Source organism: Leptinotarsa decemlineata, unplaced genomic scaffold (genome assembly GCF_025532065.1).
Source record: "Leptinotarsa decemlineata unplaced genomic scaffold, Ldec_3_MD MMD2_tig00000505_RagTag_RagTag, whole genome shotgun sequence".
NCBI classification, from domain to species: domain Eukaryota; kingdom Metazoa; phylum Arthropoda; class Insecta; order Coleoptera; family Chrysomelidae; genus Leptinotarsa; species Leptinotarsa decemlineata.
Genome location: NW_027412549.1, coordinates 12,415,450 through 12,430,312, shown reverse-complemented (window position 1 = coordinate 12,430,312; position 14,863 = coordinate 12,415,450). Strand labels below are relative to the sequence as shown.

General features: G+C 33.6%; 1 protein-coding gene across 4 annotated transcripts in view; it reads left to right on the top strand.

The window, feature by feature from the left end:
- Positions 1–2,318: 2,318 nt before the first annotated feature.
- LOC111505785 (uncharacterized) overlaps positions 2,319–14,863 on the top strand; it is a 170,226-nt gene continuing 157,681 nt past the window's right edge. For 2 of the 4 annotated variants that reach the window (XM_023160654.2, XM_074173974.1), the window contains exon 1: positions 2,320–2,711. The gene's annotated coding sequence lies outside the window, so the exon portion shown is untranslated. Of the gene's footprint in view, positions 2,712–14,863 lie in introns of all 4 variants that reach the window. The other 2 variants (XM_023160657.2, XM_023160658.2) reach the window with 2 other exon arrangements.

Below are 14,863 nucleotides of genomic sequence, written 5' to 3'. Positions count from 1 at the left end.
ACTGAAGATGATTGGTGAGGAAGGACATGAGAAAATCGCCATTGAATCAACGTACCTCCCATATGATAGTCAAAGAGCGCCATCAACCAGAGTTGTGAAAATGTTGGTGAGGGTCTCCCAAGCAGACAAATCACAGCTCATAATTGGCTGTGATGCCATCACCATCACCTGACCAGTGGGAGCACCAACCAAAATGAAAGAGGTGAGCATTTAGTACAGTTTGATATGACAAACAATATAGGTAATAAACTTACCTTGGTGAATACGAAACGTAAGAAATTGATAGATTAGTACGTACGTCATGTATAATAATAATAATAATAATAATAATATACTTTATTTCAAAAAAATGCAGACTAATACAGCTGAAGCAGTAATGAAGACATAGAATGAAAAGGCGTCACAGTGAAAAACATTAAACATTTGTATATATAAAATCTAAAAAAAATTAAATAATAAAGTAGATATGAAATATGTTGCAAAAATATTCATAAACATATATTGAAGACATATAGAGTTGCCTATCAGGTGGGAAAATTACAATTAAAATATTCACCAGTATTATATGGTTCATAAAGGCATACAGGAAGTTTAATCTTACAAGCCCACACGAATGTGTTGTCACTGAGGTATCCAATTTTTTATTGTAAAATCTTACATTTCATTCAACCATGTTTTGTAGTCTTTTCATCATCTTTTCTATGGATTTTCCGTATCAAATATATCCTTTGTCGTTCCTTTCGCTAGTTTTCACCTTACCTGACTTTTTGCATTGCAAATATTTTTAAGTGTTGTAACATTCTAAATACCAGTATCGTTTATTAATGAAAGTGAATTAATGTTAGAATATCAAATAATTATTTTATGGGAAAAAAAGGTTTTGCCTTTCTACTACTCCATCTTGATACTGTGGGATTCTTTCAAAGAAAGAAGAAAGCAATCAATTTAAAAAATTAACTCTATATAAAGATGTGGAGATAATGCAAAGAAGTAACTTTCAGACACAATCTGGAAGAAAAAGCCTTTTATAAACAGTTATTTTCATATAAACATTGAATTACATGAAAGACAGAAAATTTTGTTATTTTCGTGTAGGCACTACTCTTAGAACTTCTGTAGTGCTTCTGACCATTCACATTGGAAATGTTAGTAAGTATTGGCTCGTGGCGTATATATCAGCTAATTATTGTTCTTAATTTGTTAATATTTTTTCCTGACTATATTATTTCCTGTTTTATATTCCAAGACACTTATTTTTATTATTCTTTGAAACTAAATAAATTAATTCATTTCAACCTTTTTGCTGGTTCGGTATTTATTTCCTCATTTAAGAACACGCTTCCCAGATACTCACGAGTCACTTGCAGAAGTTTCGTTAACTTCCATTTCTTGCTCTGAGCTTTGCAAGTTCTGCATCTTCTTTTTAGTCTCTGTTTTATTTGATATTCGTGTTTATTACATATATGGTACGAACAGCATGAACAGCAACAGAATCACACTATCTCAAAAAATTTATGATATGTTGCCTGCTCTTCGCACTTCTACTATCATACTTTTTTGGTGCTTGCAGTTCTTCCATTCTTGTCCAGCCAATCTTTCTATTGAATCAAGGCATTGCTCAAGAATATGATTATTTACTTGTGTAGATCGAATGTTATACGGCCGTATGTAGGCGAATTTCTATGTACCTACCGCCCACTTTCTGTTTATTCTTCTTGAGGTTGTCCTCCGAATTACTGGAATCCAAAAACTTTCATTTTTAATTTCCATTTTGCTACAGCGAGTATATTTAGGTACGTCACTTGATACACGGATCTCTTAATTACTTCTCGTATATTTTTGTTTTGTATTTTATTTACCTCTGACTACCTATAATTTTTAACAAAAATTGACAAATAAAAAATTCGAAATTATTATTTCTTCCAGTTCATTTAAAAATTTTGTTGAGTAATTCTATCTTACAAGAAAATAATGTTTTCAATCAGTTGTGAAAAAATAACATATCTGACTTTTCTTAAATCATTTTGAATTTGCAATTGAAAATTTGCACTTGATAGAAAGTGCAGTCGAATTAAATTTTCAATAATAAACCAAAATCTCTCAACTGCTTATTCGGTATTGGTTCACCCACATATTATGAAATATTAATCATATGTAATCTGCATCACTAACAAATAAACAGTTGAACACTTTAATAAAGGGTTAATTCAGACCATCAAGAAGGAAAAATAGTTCAATGGCATCTGACAACGTAGTCTCTTGCAATCCCAAACGTCAGTTCGCTTGTGTCATAAATGTTCTTATCGTGTTTTACTTTTCAATGAAAGTTGAGAAAAGAAAAAAACAAGAAATTAAGAAAAGCATCAATGCAATTCAAATAACCTAGTTGTATACCTATATATTCCGATATCTCAACATTGTGTAACCAGTGGTAAGGACGCTGTCTAACTACAATAGAGTTTTATCAACAAGGAGGTGGTATTTCCAGCGAGCACTCTTCCAGACGTTCGGCAGTGTTCCTCGACTTCGAAAAGATTGGATTCATTGACGTAGTGACGCAAGACAGCGTTGGAAGCCTCGCATATCCACGGGTGGGAGACATCAGCCACTGCTAGCCAACGTCGCGCAATTGAGAACTGGAAGGCGCATTGTGAGTTGTGTTCTTTTTCGGGTGTCTGGAAAAGCCGATTTCACCCTTATATTGACTCTCGGTAAGTCCAGTTTGATTTCCTTTCGAATGAAACATCATCTTGCAAAATCGATACTGCTGTAGATTACTGTTTGGTAAAAGAAAATCGTTGAAGGTCCTTCTTTATCCAGCAAGAAAGACAGGTTAGGGTAGTTGTCCAACTGGTCATGTTACGCACGTGGGTTTTGGTCGGGTTGTTTCCGAATCCCGATAAATGTATCCCAAATTATTTCACGGCTCGACAGATCAGTCTTTGTGGCAACAACTTCTTTAACGTAGCCTTGTGATAAGGTTGTTATCAGTGTTTCATGGTGAGGGGGGTAAGGTGAGCGGAAGGCTAGCGTATACTTTTGAATTGGAGATGTGTAGGTGAATGCATGGCAACGATGTGCGATATATATATTATACTCGTATGTCCTCGATCATTGGATGGCTTCGCTAGTTTGTTCTTGAAATAATGCACTTGACTAGCCAGTGTTCGATCGAAATAATTCAATTGGACGTTGTTATGAAATGACGGGTTGACCCAAAGGTATCGTGCTACGTAATCGCATGACGCATTCATTATTCGGGTTTTCAGGATTTTGGGCTTTCTTCCAGCCTATGCAGACGAAACAAATTATTTTCTTACCTTTTATAAAAACAGTGCCGGCGAATGATAATGGCATTACCACTAAATAATATTTTATCTAACGAACGTTTGTTGATTGGAAAGGACAAAAATCCAACGATTTTATCATTTCTGAATCACCACTGTGAGTTATACGAATTTCAATTAAATTAAAAAAAAATCTTATGAAGAAATGACAATGACACTGACAATATAATATTTGAGATGAATTTTACTTTATAAATATGCACTGAATGATACACTTTTTACTGTTAAACTTACTTTATTACTCTGTCATTCAACCACTTTCTGTTTTTATAAAATATATGCGGGTGGTCAAAAATGAATAATAATTGAGATTTAACATTCTTTCTCATTTGCAATTGCGTTCAATAATGAATTGTAAAACAATCATGAGAAAAAACAATTAAAACTCTAGTCTCTTCACTTCATGACCAGATCTAATGACAGTTCGGTCAGGATCGACTTCTTCTTCTTTATTTTCCTCAAAAGTCTGCTAAACTTTTTTTCTTATCCTCATCCTCATTTCTACGTCACTTTTGAGTTTTCCCTTGTCCTCTCTGCTCTCGTTTCTTTTTGCTTTGTGCGCCTTGGCCTGTTTTACCGATTGATTGGAGCAGGGGTCGGCAAATAGTTTTAGGTGGGGTCCGGTAACTGCGGGAAAATTTTTACGAGGTCCAAAAAAACAACTGATAAAAATTAAGTGCAACCTATGTATTATTTTGGTTTCAAATCAAATTTTGAATTATAAAACATTTTTGGTCCAAAATTCTTCAGTGGATACCGTTTTACATATTTGCAAAGACACATCTTCTTGCATCTTTGGGTGCTCACAATATTTCAAAGGAATACAATATTGTATTCGTTTGAAAGCATACACGTTTTGTGTCATCACATATTATTTTCCATTTCCTTGTGATTCTGTGTTGAGCGCATTTGAATTTACAAAATATCTTTTAAAAAAGCCACGATCAGCATATTACGCTTGTTTGTGCTTTCTGGCTCCCTACACCTTCCGTATTTAATTTTTGCAAGAAGGAGGTTACTTCTTCTTTCATCAGCCAGTCAATAACTTGACCTTTACTTAGTTAACGAACATTTTGTCGTGTTGCAGTTAAGTCAGAATACGCTGTCAGAAAGAAACTCCCTGAAATGTCGATGCTGAAGAGCAGAATGAGATCTAATAAAATTAATCAACTTGACCAAGCTGTCTATCACTTCTTTCAGTGTAGCACTAAGTTTTCCACAAAGGGCTGCGTAGTGAATTATGCACTGATACGATATTAGACCTGAGTTTTTAGCCCTGATTTTCTTTACGACACATTTTTCATTGCCAATATTTGCTGGGGCCCCGTCAGTTGAAAGCGACGACACCATTTTATCTTAACTAATGTTAGATTTTGTAATAAATTCATCAATGACCTTGAATAAATCTTCACCTCGAGTGTAATCTTTCAATGGCAATATTGCTAGCAACTCTTCCCTAAAAATCTCACACTCAATATCAAGAAATCTTACGAAAATAAAAATTTGTTCATTATCAACAATGTCACATGATTCATCAAGTGCTATGGCGTAGCAAGGTGCCTTTTACAGGAGTTCAAGAAGAGTGTTTTCAATATCAGCAGCAAAAATTTCCGTTTTTCATGTATTACTTCTCGCTGATAATGGAATACTTTGAAATACAGCGACAACATATTTTTTTCTTTTGAAAGTACCGTGACTACTTCTAACATACATTTTTTCACCATCTCAGAATCTGAAAATGGTTTCTGCTGTTTATTAGGCGTACAGCTCACACGTAGCGCTGCTTCTATGGATTTTTCTTGCTCGCTGCAACGAACTATTAATTTTGTGTTTTTTTTTTTGTGGGAACTGAGATTGAAGTTTTACTTCACGAGCCTTACTGCCAAGAGGAAAGTTTTTATGGAATTGCAGATGAGTTGTTTCGTAGTGTCCAATTACCACCCTTAACAATAGCGACAGTTTTATTGCATATATGGCACACTGGAACCGCTTGAGGACTATTAGGCAGCGTACAACAATAATGTTCAGTCCATTCTGCCAGAAACCTCCTATTTTCACTGTCCACTTCCACGCTTTTTAGAATCCATATCAACATTAACAAATGAATGGTTGCTCCGCGGTTTGCACTACGATTGACAGTCTTGATTCCCTCGCTCGCACCCTCGATTTTGATACTCGCTTGTTTCAACAAAACAAAATAGTGGCAAGCGCGCACATACACACAGGGTAGATAGGAAACTAGTAAAACCATATCAGCTGTAGGTACTTGTAAAACAGGTTGACTAGGCAACTTGAAATAAAATAAGTACATACTTTGTTGAATTCTATTTTGCTTAAAAATATTACTTCAGTTAATACAGGTATAAAAAATATTACTTCAATTAATGAAGGTATCGTATACCTTATCTATGCATTAATTTTTATACTTGGTATATAACACATTACAATATTTGGCGGTCTGATGTTCGACTTTTCGCGGTCTACAAACGGACCGCGGTCTGCCTGTTGCCGACTGTTGGATTGGATTAGAGATTTCCTACGTTGCAAATATTCATACCTACTAGCTTGTCTGCGTCTTTGTTTTCCCTGTATGAAGTTTACTTAAACTTTATTTTTAGCCAGATTTTTTTCCAGTGGATTATTTCAGATTGAAACCTCTTGATGTTATGTTGATGGGTCCAAATATGCTTCGCTGTTCCCGATTTGATTGTTTCTCTTCGCTGAGTGCTTTTCTTATGGTCACCAAAACGGATTTTCAGTGGCCTTTTGATTTCATTGAGGTGGAACTTGTCGAACTCAAATGGTATTCACAATAACTAATACAATTTATTGCAATATTTTTACTATGAGAGTCTTATTAAAACCGCGACATATGTTTCGCTATATAATAGCTTATTCAAGTTTCCTCAACATTCACGTTTGAGGAAAGCTATGGTATATCGAAATACGTGTTGTGAAACTCTTACAGTGAAAATTTGGCAATAAATTTTATGAGTTATTGATAATATGGTGGATTGCTTTTTGTGAGGCTACTACGAATAGACCTGAAACAAGTTTCAATGCCTTTTAGACCTAACTCTTCTTATCCTCTCCGACAGTTTCTTGACATAAAGAAAAGATAGCACTGGTTGTGATGGTTCTTTTGTCTCATATCCAAGCTTATTGGGGCATCTATTCTACGTCAAAACTATTTTCCGAGTTTGTCGGCTGTGGTATATGCACAAACTTACCTCTATAAATGCGACAACAAAGACGATGAGACAATTTGCGAAGTGTTCCAGTGTCCTCACAGCAGATTCTGTAGTGGTTTGGTTTTTCAGTTTTCTTCCATTGGTGGTGGATGTAGCTTCGTTTCTATTGGTTGATTTGAATGACCTGACACGTGCGCAATCCAGTGCAGGTAATCAGATTTAAAAAAATTTAATTTCCTATTTTTTTCTATCTAGTCTTGCCTTGGATAGTAGTTCTAAGTTCTATCGAGCACTTGGATTTTTTCGAACGCGATAACATTGGTAGGTACTTTCTCTGATAGCATTGTAGCTCTACTGTAAACCGATACACAGCTACCCCCTCTGGAGTCCCTTGTTGTTCTTATGTTATCATGATGATTTTCGTTGGCCTGAATATAGATTTCACGTTGGGTTTCTCCAGAACTCCCCTAATTTTAACCATAACATTCTTTACATAGGTCCTGATCTACGATTTGGCATTCACCTTACTGGTCAAAATCGGCTTAGCTTCAGGTACTCATTCTCTTCGAAAGCATTTTTCAACTGAATCAGTTCCTCAAAGAGACTCTCAGGTTTACAGATGCGTTGTGTCCTCTCATCTAAAGTTTCGGTCAAAGGGATTTCAGATATAGAATATGTTCGTTTAGTTGGTCTTCATTCCTGATCTGCTTAATTCTTCGTCGAGACTTCACTTCGTGATGCAAAGACTAAGTTCACGCATGTTCTTGAAGATCACCTTCTTAGTAGATTAGGGGTGGTTGGATTCGTAATTCAGATACTTTTCCACTTATTGTTGGTCCTCTTCACCATTATATGTGTGGAAACGGCAATTCATAGTGGGATTCCTTTTCCATTGCATATGTTATTGAAGGTCTCACGCCTTTGGGGTGTAAAAAGGTGAAAACTTAGTTTGATTATCCATGTTTCTACATCATTTCATGAACTATTACAGTTATAATACAAAAAACCTTTCAAAAATATCAATATTATTTTATAGATCTCAAATAGGTTCTAACAAATTATTTAAATATTATTCGCTACTAAATTCTTAACATCAACGTTCTAGCCTGTCATTCTATACAAGTTATAACTTTTATAGGTCTACTATTATCATGGACCATGCACATTTGAAATAAAGAATATTTGTACTGGATCTTGATCTAGTAACAAAATCAAGTATCTACCTACAATATTTTTGAATTGAAAGGGGTATATTTTTAGGAGAGATTAGTTTTTGGGATGACTTCCTACTTTTCCATCTTCATAAAAAATGTGGGTAATTTCCAAAGGAAGGGAGAAATCAATTAATTTCAAAATAAACTTATAAGGTAAGTGGAAGTTTCCCAAATTTTCTATATGAAGATGGAGAAGTAGAAAAACCTTCAATTTCTTAGAATATTTTCTAATGTTAACTACTTCAACAACAGAGTGATTTTGAATACGGCGAAAATCAACATAAAAGACAAATTGACATTGACAGTATTGCGTCTTCATTGAAGATCACAATAAATGTTTAAATAATTTTCCAAAAAATGTTTCGCTTCGTGGAGCTCTTTTCTTCAGTGTACTTAATAAGATCACGTTATAAAATTTAAAAAAAAACTGATATTATAGTAACAAAAAATTAATGAATATTATATATATATATATATATATATATATATATATATATATATTTCTTTATATTTCTTTATATTCACTATTATATTCCCGTTTTTGTATGGAATATAGACATTCGGTAAGTTGAACAAAACGTTTTCAACGCCATAGACAATGTGAGTTGTCCCCATAACATAATGGTTTTATGTTAAAATATTTTCTTAACGACAATTTTTAATCGCTTATAATATTTTTTTTATTTCAGTTGTTTGAATAATTAGTTAAGAAATCTTTTCTATTTTGAAAATCATAATTGACATTCTTCTGCAAATTAAAAAAGTAATTTTTTAATAATAATTTCATTGTTTAATAACTTAACAATTTGTTATAAACAAATTCCCAACCACGATATATTTTTTCTTAAATTGCTTAATATTACAAAAACAATCATACGGTCCAAATTTTCGAAGAACATTTTTTGTAAATGAAATTTGAAAATTCGTGTATTGAGTAATATAATAATAATAATCGTCTTTAGTGTTTCTCAGCTGTAGTTTCATGGGTACATATATTTGAACAGATTACAGAGCTAGTTGCTGATATACAAAAGGCGAAGTTCAACTAAGTTGGCACAAGTGCTACTGAGTTGTTTTTCCACTTCCACTTTGAAATTATTAAAGGTATGAAAATAAATATTGAATTAATTTCATAGAGACATCAGTAAATGAAATCCTCCTAGACGAAGTATTAAGTTTTGTAAGATCTACTCTTTAGTATTACACAGTATTTGGTTAGGAAACACTTTCGACGTTCTGTATCTTTACAATATTGTGCAGCAAGAAAATTGCAATAAAATAAATTAATAGATGAAAAACCAAACAATTTTTTAATTAACAATAACATCTGTTACAGATCGAATCAATATTTGCGTTATTTATCATGCTAAAGTAAAAAATAGCGACAAACATAAAAAATGCTTGTTATTTTTATAAACAAATGCAAATAAGAATTAAATATTAATGTGAAAAATGAAAAATGTATTAATGTATGAATTTAATGTATGAGTTTAAAAATGTTCTTATAGGACGAACCTGCAGTAACTTTAGTTACAAATAAACGTGATAAATACATAGAAATTTTCATTTCCTCATTTTTCCTGATGATCTCCTACCACGTAGTAATGGCTACAACCATCAATTTATTGATTAATAATAGTTAAACATTTTTTGAAAAACTCATTTGAAATATCTATCAATTCTCTATGAAAATGTACTTGATAACATTTATTTTCATATCATTGATGGTTTCAAAGTTATATTAATTTTGAAATTTTGTGTTTCATGCAACTTTTGTAGCACATAATTTTAAAAATACAATGAAAAAAAAATCTTCGAAAGTTTGAAATGTATGATTGGTTTTTATAATTTTTAGCAGTTTAAGAAAAAAATTTATATCGCGAAAATTTGGGTATTTGTTTGTAACAAAGTGTTTAGTTAATAAATAATAAAATTAGATTTTTTCTTGTTAATTTAACCCTTAAACGGGCAAAATTTTAATACCAATAAAAAACATAAAATTTGGATTTTTTTAAGTATATATTATATAATGAAAATAATGAATAATCGAATATTTTTCGCCTCCTCACAAAAAAAATCAGAATGTGTCCTACAGGATACAATGCCCATTCATACGTTTCTCAGGTGGTAAATGGTGAAGCAGTTACGGGGACTATTGCCTGCCACGATACATAACCGTAGATTACATTTCTGACAAAAAACTGTTGTTTGGCCATTTGTGCAAAGTTTGCACCTCCCCTTCTCCACGAAAATCGGTAAATGTCCTACTTGGTCATATCTTATGTCATCCGTGGGTCTGGCACTCACAGGAACTCTAACTTTCTTGAATGGTTGCTCATTTTCAAGATCGGATTTTTGCATTTTCGTGAAGTCGAAATGTTTTTAAATTATCATGCTTTGTGTTCCCGAAAGCTTCCATGTCTCTTCTGTAAATCAGCCAAGCATTATTGACACCCATGTCTATGAGTTGACTGAATATCCCCAAATACCATCTCCTTGATTTGTAAGGCGTTTTATATAGGGCAGTTGGCATATCAGCCAAATCAACTCCCCCCATGTGGGTGTTGTACTGTTTTATAATTTAAGGACAATCTACACTAACTTTTTTCTTTTCCTCCTTACTATATCTTTTTACTTGAACTACAGATATGAGATACACAAGAGCTGGCAAGCGTAACACATTTGGTGTCTGCCCATTTCACTACTGCAATACTAGCTCCATTATCAACTCTATAGTCAAAATTTCCCCAGCCTTTCTTCAGAAGAGATTTGTCAGCCTCCAAATTATACCCTCGCAATCTATTATTTCTTATGGTTCCTAAACTATTTATTTTATATTCCTCCTTCAGTAAACAAATAAGTTCAATTGATGTGAACCAACTATCAAAATATACTGTACTCTTTTGAGGTTCTGGTATCGTTTTACAAAGTTGAATTACAACTTTACCACCTGAACCCAAATCGGATTCTTGTTCAGAAAAAATCATTTTCAAACCCAAAATCGCCGGGTGTCCTCAAAACGAAAATTTACCAAACTTTCTATCGAGAACCGTATAAATTTATCTTTCCTAAATTTCCCAAAAAATTATATTCACCTCGACTGCTGCATTAAGAACATTAGACAAGGCTTCGACTCCACCGACAAATGCTGTCCCAGCTGCTCGCAGCTTGCCACCATCATTTCCGTACTTTTTATGTTCTTGAATAGTGTCCACAATTGGTTGCGGATTTGCGAAATTGGCAATAAATTCCTGAAGCCTGCCATATTTATCATCCAGCTTAATTGGAATTGTCTCCAGATACCTCTGCTCCTGAACAGCCATGGTTCTTCCAGAGTCCGGAAAGGGAGGAACAAAAGAAATGGTCTAAAATAAATATATTATCGAATTGAAAATTTTGAATCACCTTCAGTGAAGAAGCGGGATTTCTGGCACTGCTCTCGTCTGTTTAAAAAAGAAGTCGTATTTTGTATTTTTTAATTTTTCAATTGTGATATTCAATGAGTTAGTACCCTGCTGGTGATAAAAGTTTTATTCATACCTCAAAAAAAGGTTTCGAAAATTGTATGTCGAACATAGATAACGATCATTACTTTGCCTAGGTTCTTCATCATACTGTTATAAATCATACTCGAAAGAAAATAACGCAGGCCGCCACTGTTAGCCACAAACCAATCGTGATGTAGCTAAGAGCACGCGAATGTACGATGTTCCCTGCCGCTCTAGAAGCAACGAGAATAATGCTACCGATTTCCATAGAACTTTAGCGAAATCTTTACTGCATTCAATTATGATATATAAATGCTACCCACGAGCATATCGGGACAGTCAAGTGGAAGATAAGTGCAGTACACGAAGCGATCAAGTAAGGCGATACACATTCGAATAATAGTTGAAGTTTTAGTTGAAGAGATTGTTGTATTTAAAGTGAAATAAAGTTAAGTTTAATTATTCAGTGACAGGTAACAATACCTCAGTTACACAAGTTTTTTTGGTATGTATTGCCTGAGATTCCCTGCTTTGGTTCCCTTATAAAGAATCATCATTTCGTCTATTGAGTAAAGTAATTCACCTTCAATTTGAGTATAATTCATTCGGACTTTCTCAAGCAGAGGCCTTATTTTGAACAAGCGATCTCCACCAATGAAAGACTTCATTTCAGAAGAAGATGTATTGATTGAAGATCCAGTTGCTAAAATGGAATAAACATTAGTTTGCTCCGTTATATATTGGAAAATTGGATCATCCCAAAATTTTTGAAAATATTGAAGACAAGTCAATATTACAAGCGCGGCTTCAAATTCGTTATCAATTGGAATTTGACTATGCTGGAAATATTTCTTTTTCCATTTGTAATTGGCTACTTTACATTTACTTTTTTGTTTTCGTGTTGTATTATTCATTTTTGAAGTTGAGGCAAAATTAGACATCATCATCAGTAGTCCAGGCATCATCATCATAATTATTCTGACCGGATATTTCTATGGGTAAATGGGGAAGGAAAACCACAGATTATCATGATCTGTTTGGATATAGTCCACATCTTCTTCAACAGATGACCCAACATCAGAAACATTGGTGTTTTCAGGCGGTAGAACTGCTATGTAGTCTTGTCTCCTATTTCTGCGGCCGTAAAAAGTAATAGGGCCAATTTCTGGAAACTGAAACAAATGCAAACTCACATTAGTTCCAGGTATATCTATGAATCCATTCCTTGAAATGTTATTACCAAAGTGGGCAATGTGTACTAGAGGATACAAACAATTGAAATCAACTTCTAGTGGGGTAAGAAAGTTCATATATGAAAACTGAGTACTGTACGAACAATTTGAAATATATAAAATTACCGTACAAAATACAAAATAAAAGTAAAACCTGATAATTACACTATTTAGCCAAGATTGTACTCACCTCGTCGGCGTTTGTTGACGACGCCATCGCTACTCGATAATAAATGTGGTTTCTAAACTTCACCGCAGCGGCTCAGTCTTCCCCACCACGCCAACACGCTTTGATGATTATGTACCTACCAGTATACATTGCCGGTTTCTCCATAACTGGCACACTATTTGCTTTGAAAATTTCCAATACAAATGTATTCCATGAGATACGTTAGCCGATTAAGGGAATGCCAATTATGATTTTTAAAATAGAACATTTCTTAACTAATCATTTGAACATTTGAAGTATGAAACAGAATGATTATAAACTTTTAATAATTGTTGTGACAGTGAACGTTTAGGTTGGTATTATTGGGAATACTATCATTGGATCTCCATTCATCGAGGAAAACCTAACTGGCGATCTCTACTTGAATCTGATTAGAGAAATAATAGACCCCTTAACTGTGTTCATTAAACACATTTTAGTGATTTGGTAAATTTGAAGAAAAAATTCACTGGGGCGTGTAGAGAATTTTGGACTGAAGTTTTTCAAAATGTTAGAGAGGACTTAGGGAGCAGACTTTATCATTGTTTAGAAAATAATGGATAATATTTCAAACATTTGATGATATAAATTTCTTCAAATTAAAAGGGGTATATTTTAGGAGAGATTAAGTTTTAGAAAAGAAAAGTTTTGGTTCACTTCTTCTCCATCTTTATACAAAAAATGTGGGAAACTCACAAAGGAAGGAAGAAAGCAATGCATTTCAAAATAAACTTTTTACAAAGAAAATTCATGATGTATTACCTACTTATTTGCATGATCTACTCATGTTTGTATATGTTTGGAACTTTCCCAAATTTTTTGTGTAAAGATGGAAAAGTAGAATGCCAAAAACTTTATCTTTCATAAATTACTTTTTATTAATTTTTCATGTTTTGTTTCAAAATACTTGTATGTGGTATTTGTGAAAATCTGATTTCAAAGGTGTTGTCTGCCCTTGCTAGGGGGTTGATGTAATTTAATTGAAGAGTACAAAATGTATCTTCCAAAAATCAATTTGCATGTTTTTAGATGCAAAACAGGGACCGAAATATGGAGGGTGGTACGTTTTTAAATTGACACCCTGTATACATGCATCAGTGTTTAGGTGCGTGCTAGATTTGCCGTCTTCCTTCGGTTGAGAAGCGAGGGTCTTTTCAACATCTGCCTGCTGGCACTAGCTGATTGTGATGGTGCATATTTCACATCAATTATATAGATGCAACATGTACCAGAGCGGGAAACGAATGAAAGCGTCCGGTACCAATTCCATTTTCTCTTCGTCGATGCTGAGTTAACGACTGTTTAATTCTTTGTATAATAAACTAGGCGTTTGTTGGTTAGATAAAATGTCACGGATGTGCGGTCATACAAGACAAGGCCCTTCCTCAATTGTTTCCGCCGCTTCGCGGACCATAAGGCGACACTTTTCTAGGCATATGTGTGTCTTTTCGTCATTTAGTCGTCTTTCGCAATCTTGAACAGGATGTCATTAGCGATAAATATGGGTTTTTTGGGTGATCTTGAAATTAGCAAATAGAATTTGACACGTTTTCAAGTATTTTATTATTTGAAACTATTCTGTTGCACTTGTTAAATATTTTCATTTCATTCTGTCCAGCACAGAAACAGAAACAGTTTCAACTTTTGACCGGTTCTCACTCAAAAATGATAATTAGCAATTTCACTAAAATATGTATGAAATGTAGAAGCTGTGCACAATATTTTTGTCATATTGACAAAAACTAATATTAATAACCATATACAATTATCATGGAAGTAACTGTCAGCATTAAAAGTCATAGCCAACTAGAAAAATACATACTGTGCGCCCTCGTCTCTAATATTTGATAGGGAAAACATTATGGCAATACATATACTCAATCAAATACTCTTCAACCAACCCAAATAAATGAAGAATGTCATGTAATCATAAAATAGACTCCAAACTATATTTTTTGTATTTTTTAGCTTCACAAAAATAAGTAATTTATATTTCATCTGGACCTATATCTATTGACACAGTTGAGGCACTTTTACTTATAAAATACATTTTCATACAAACTTGAGTAAGTGACAAAGATTGAAAAACTATGGAATGTACCTCCAATTTTAATTTCGAATATATTTTGCTTGACTAAAATTTGTATTTTTTTTTATTGGAGATTGTATCTTTTGATACCTGT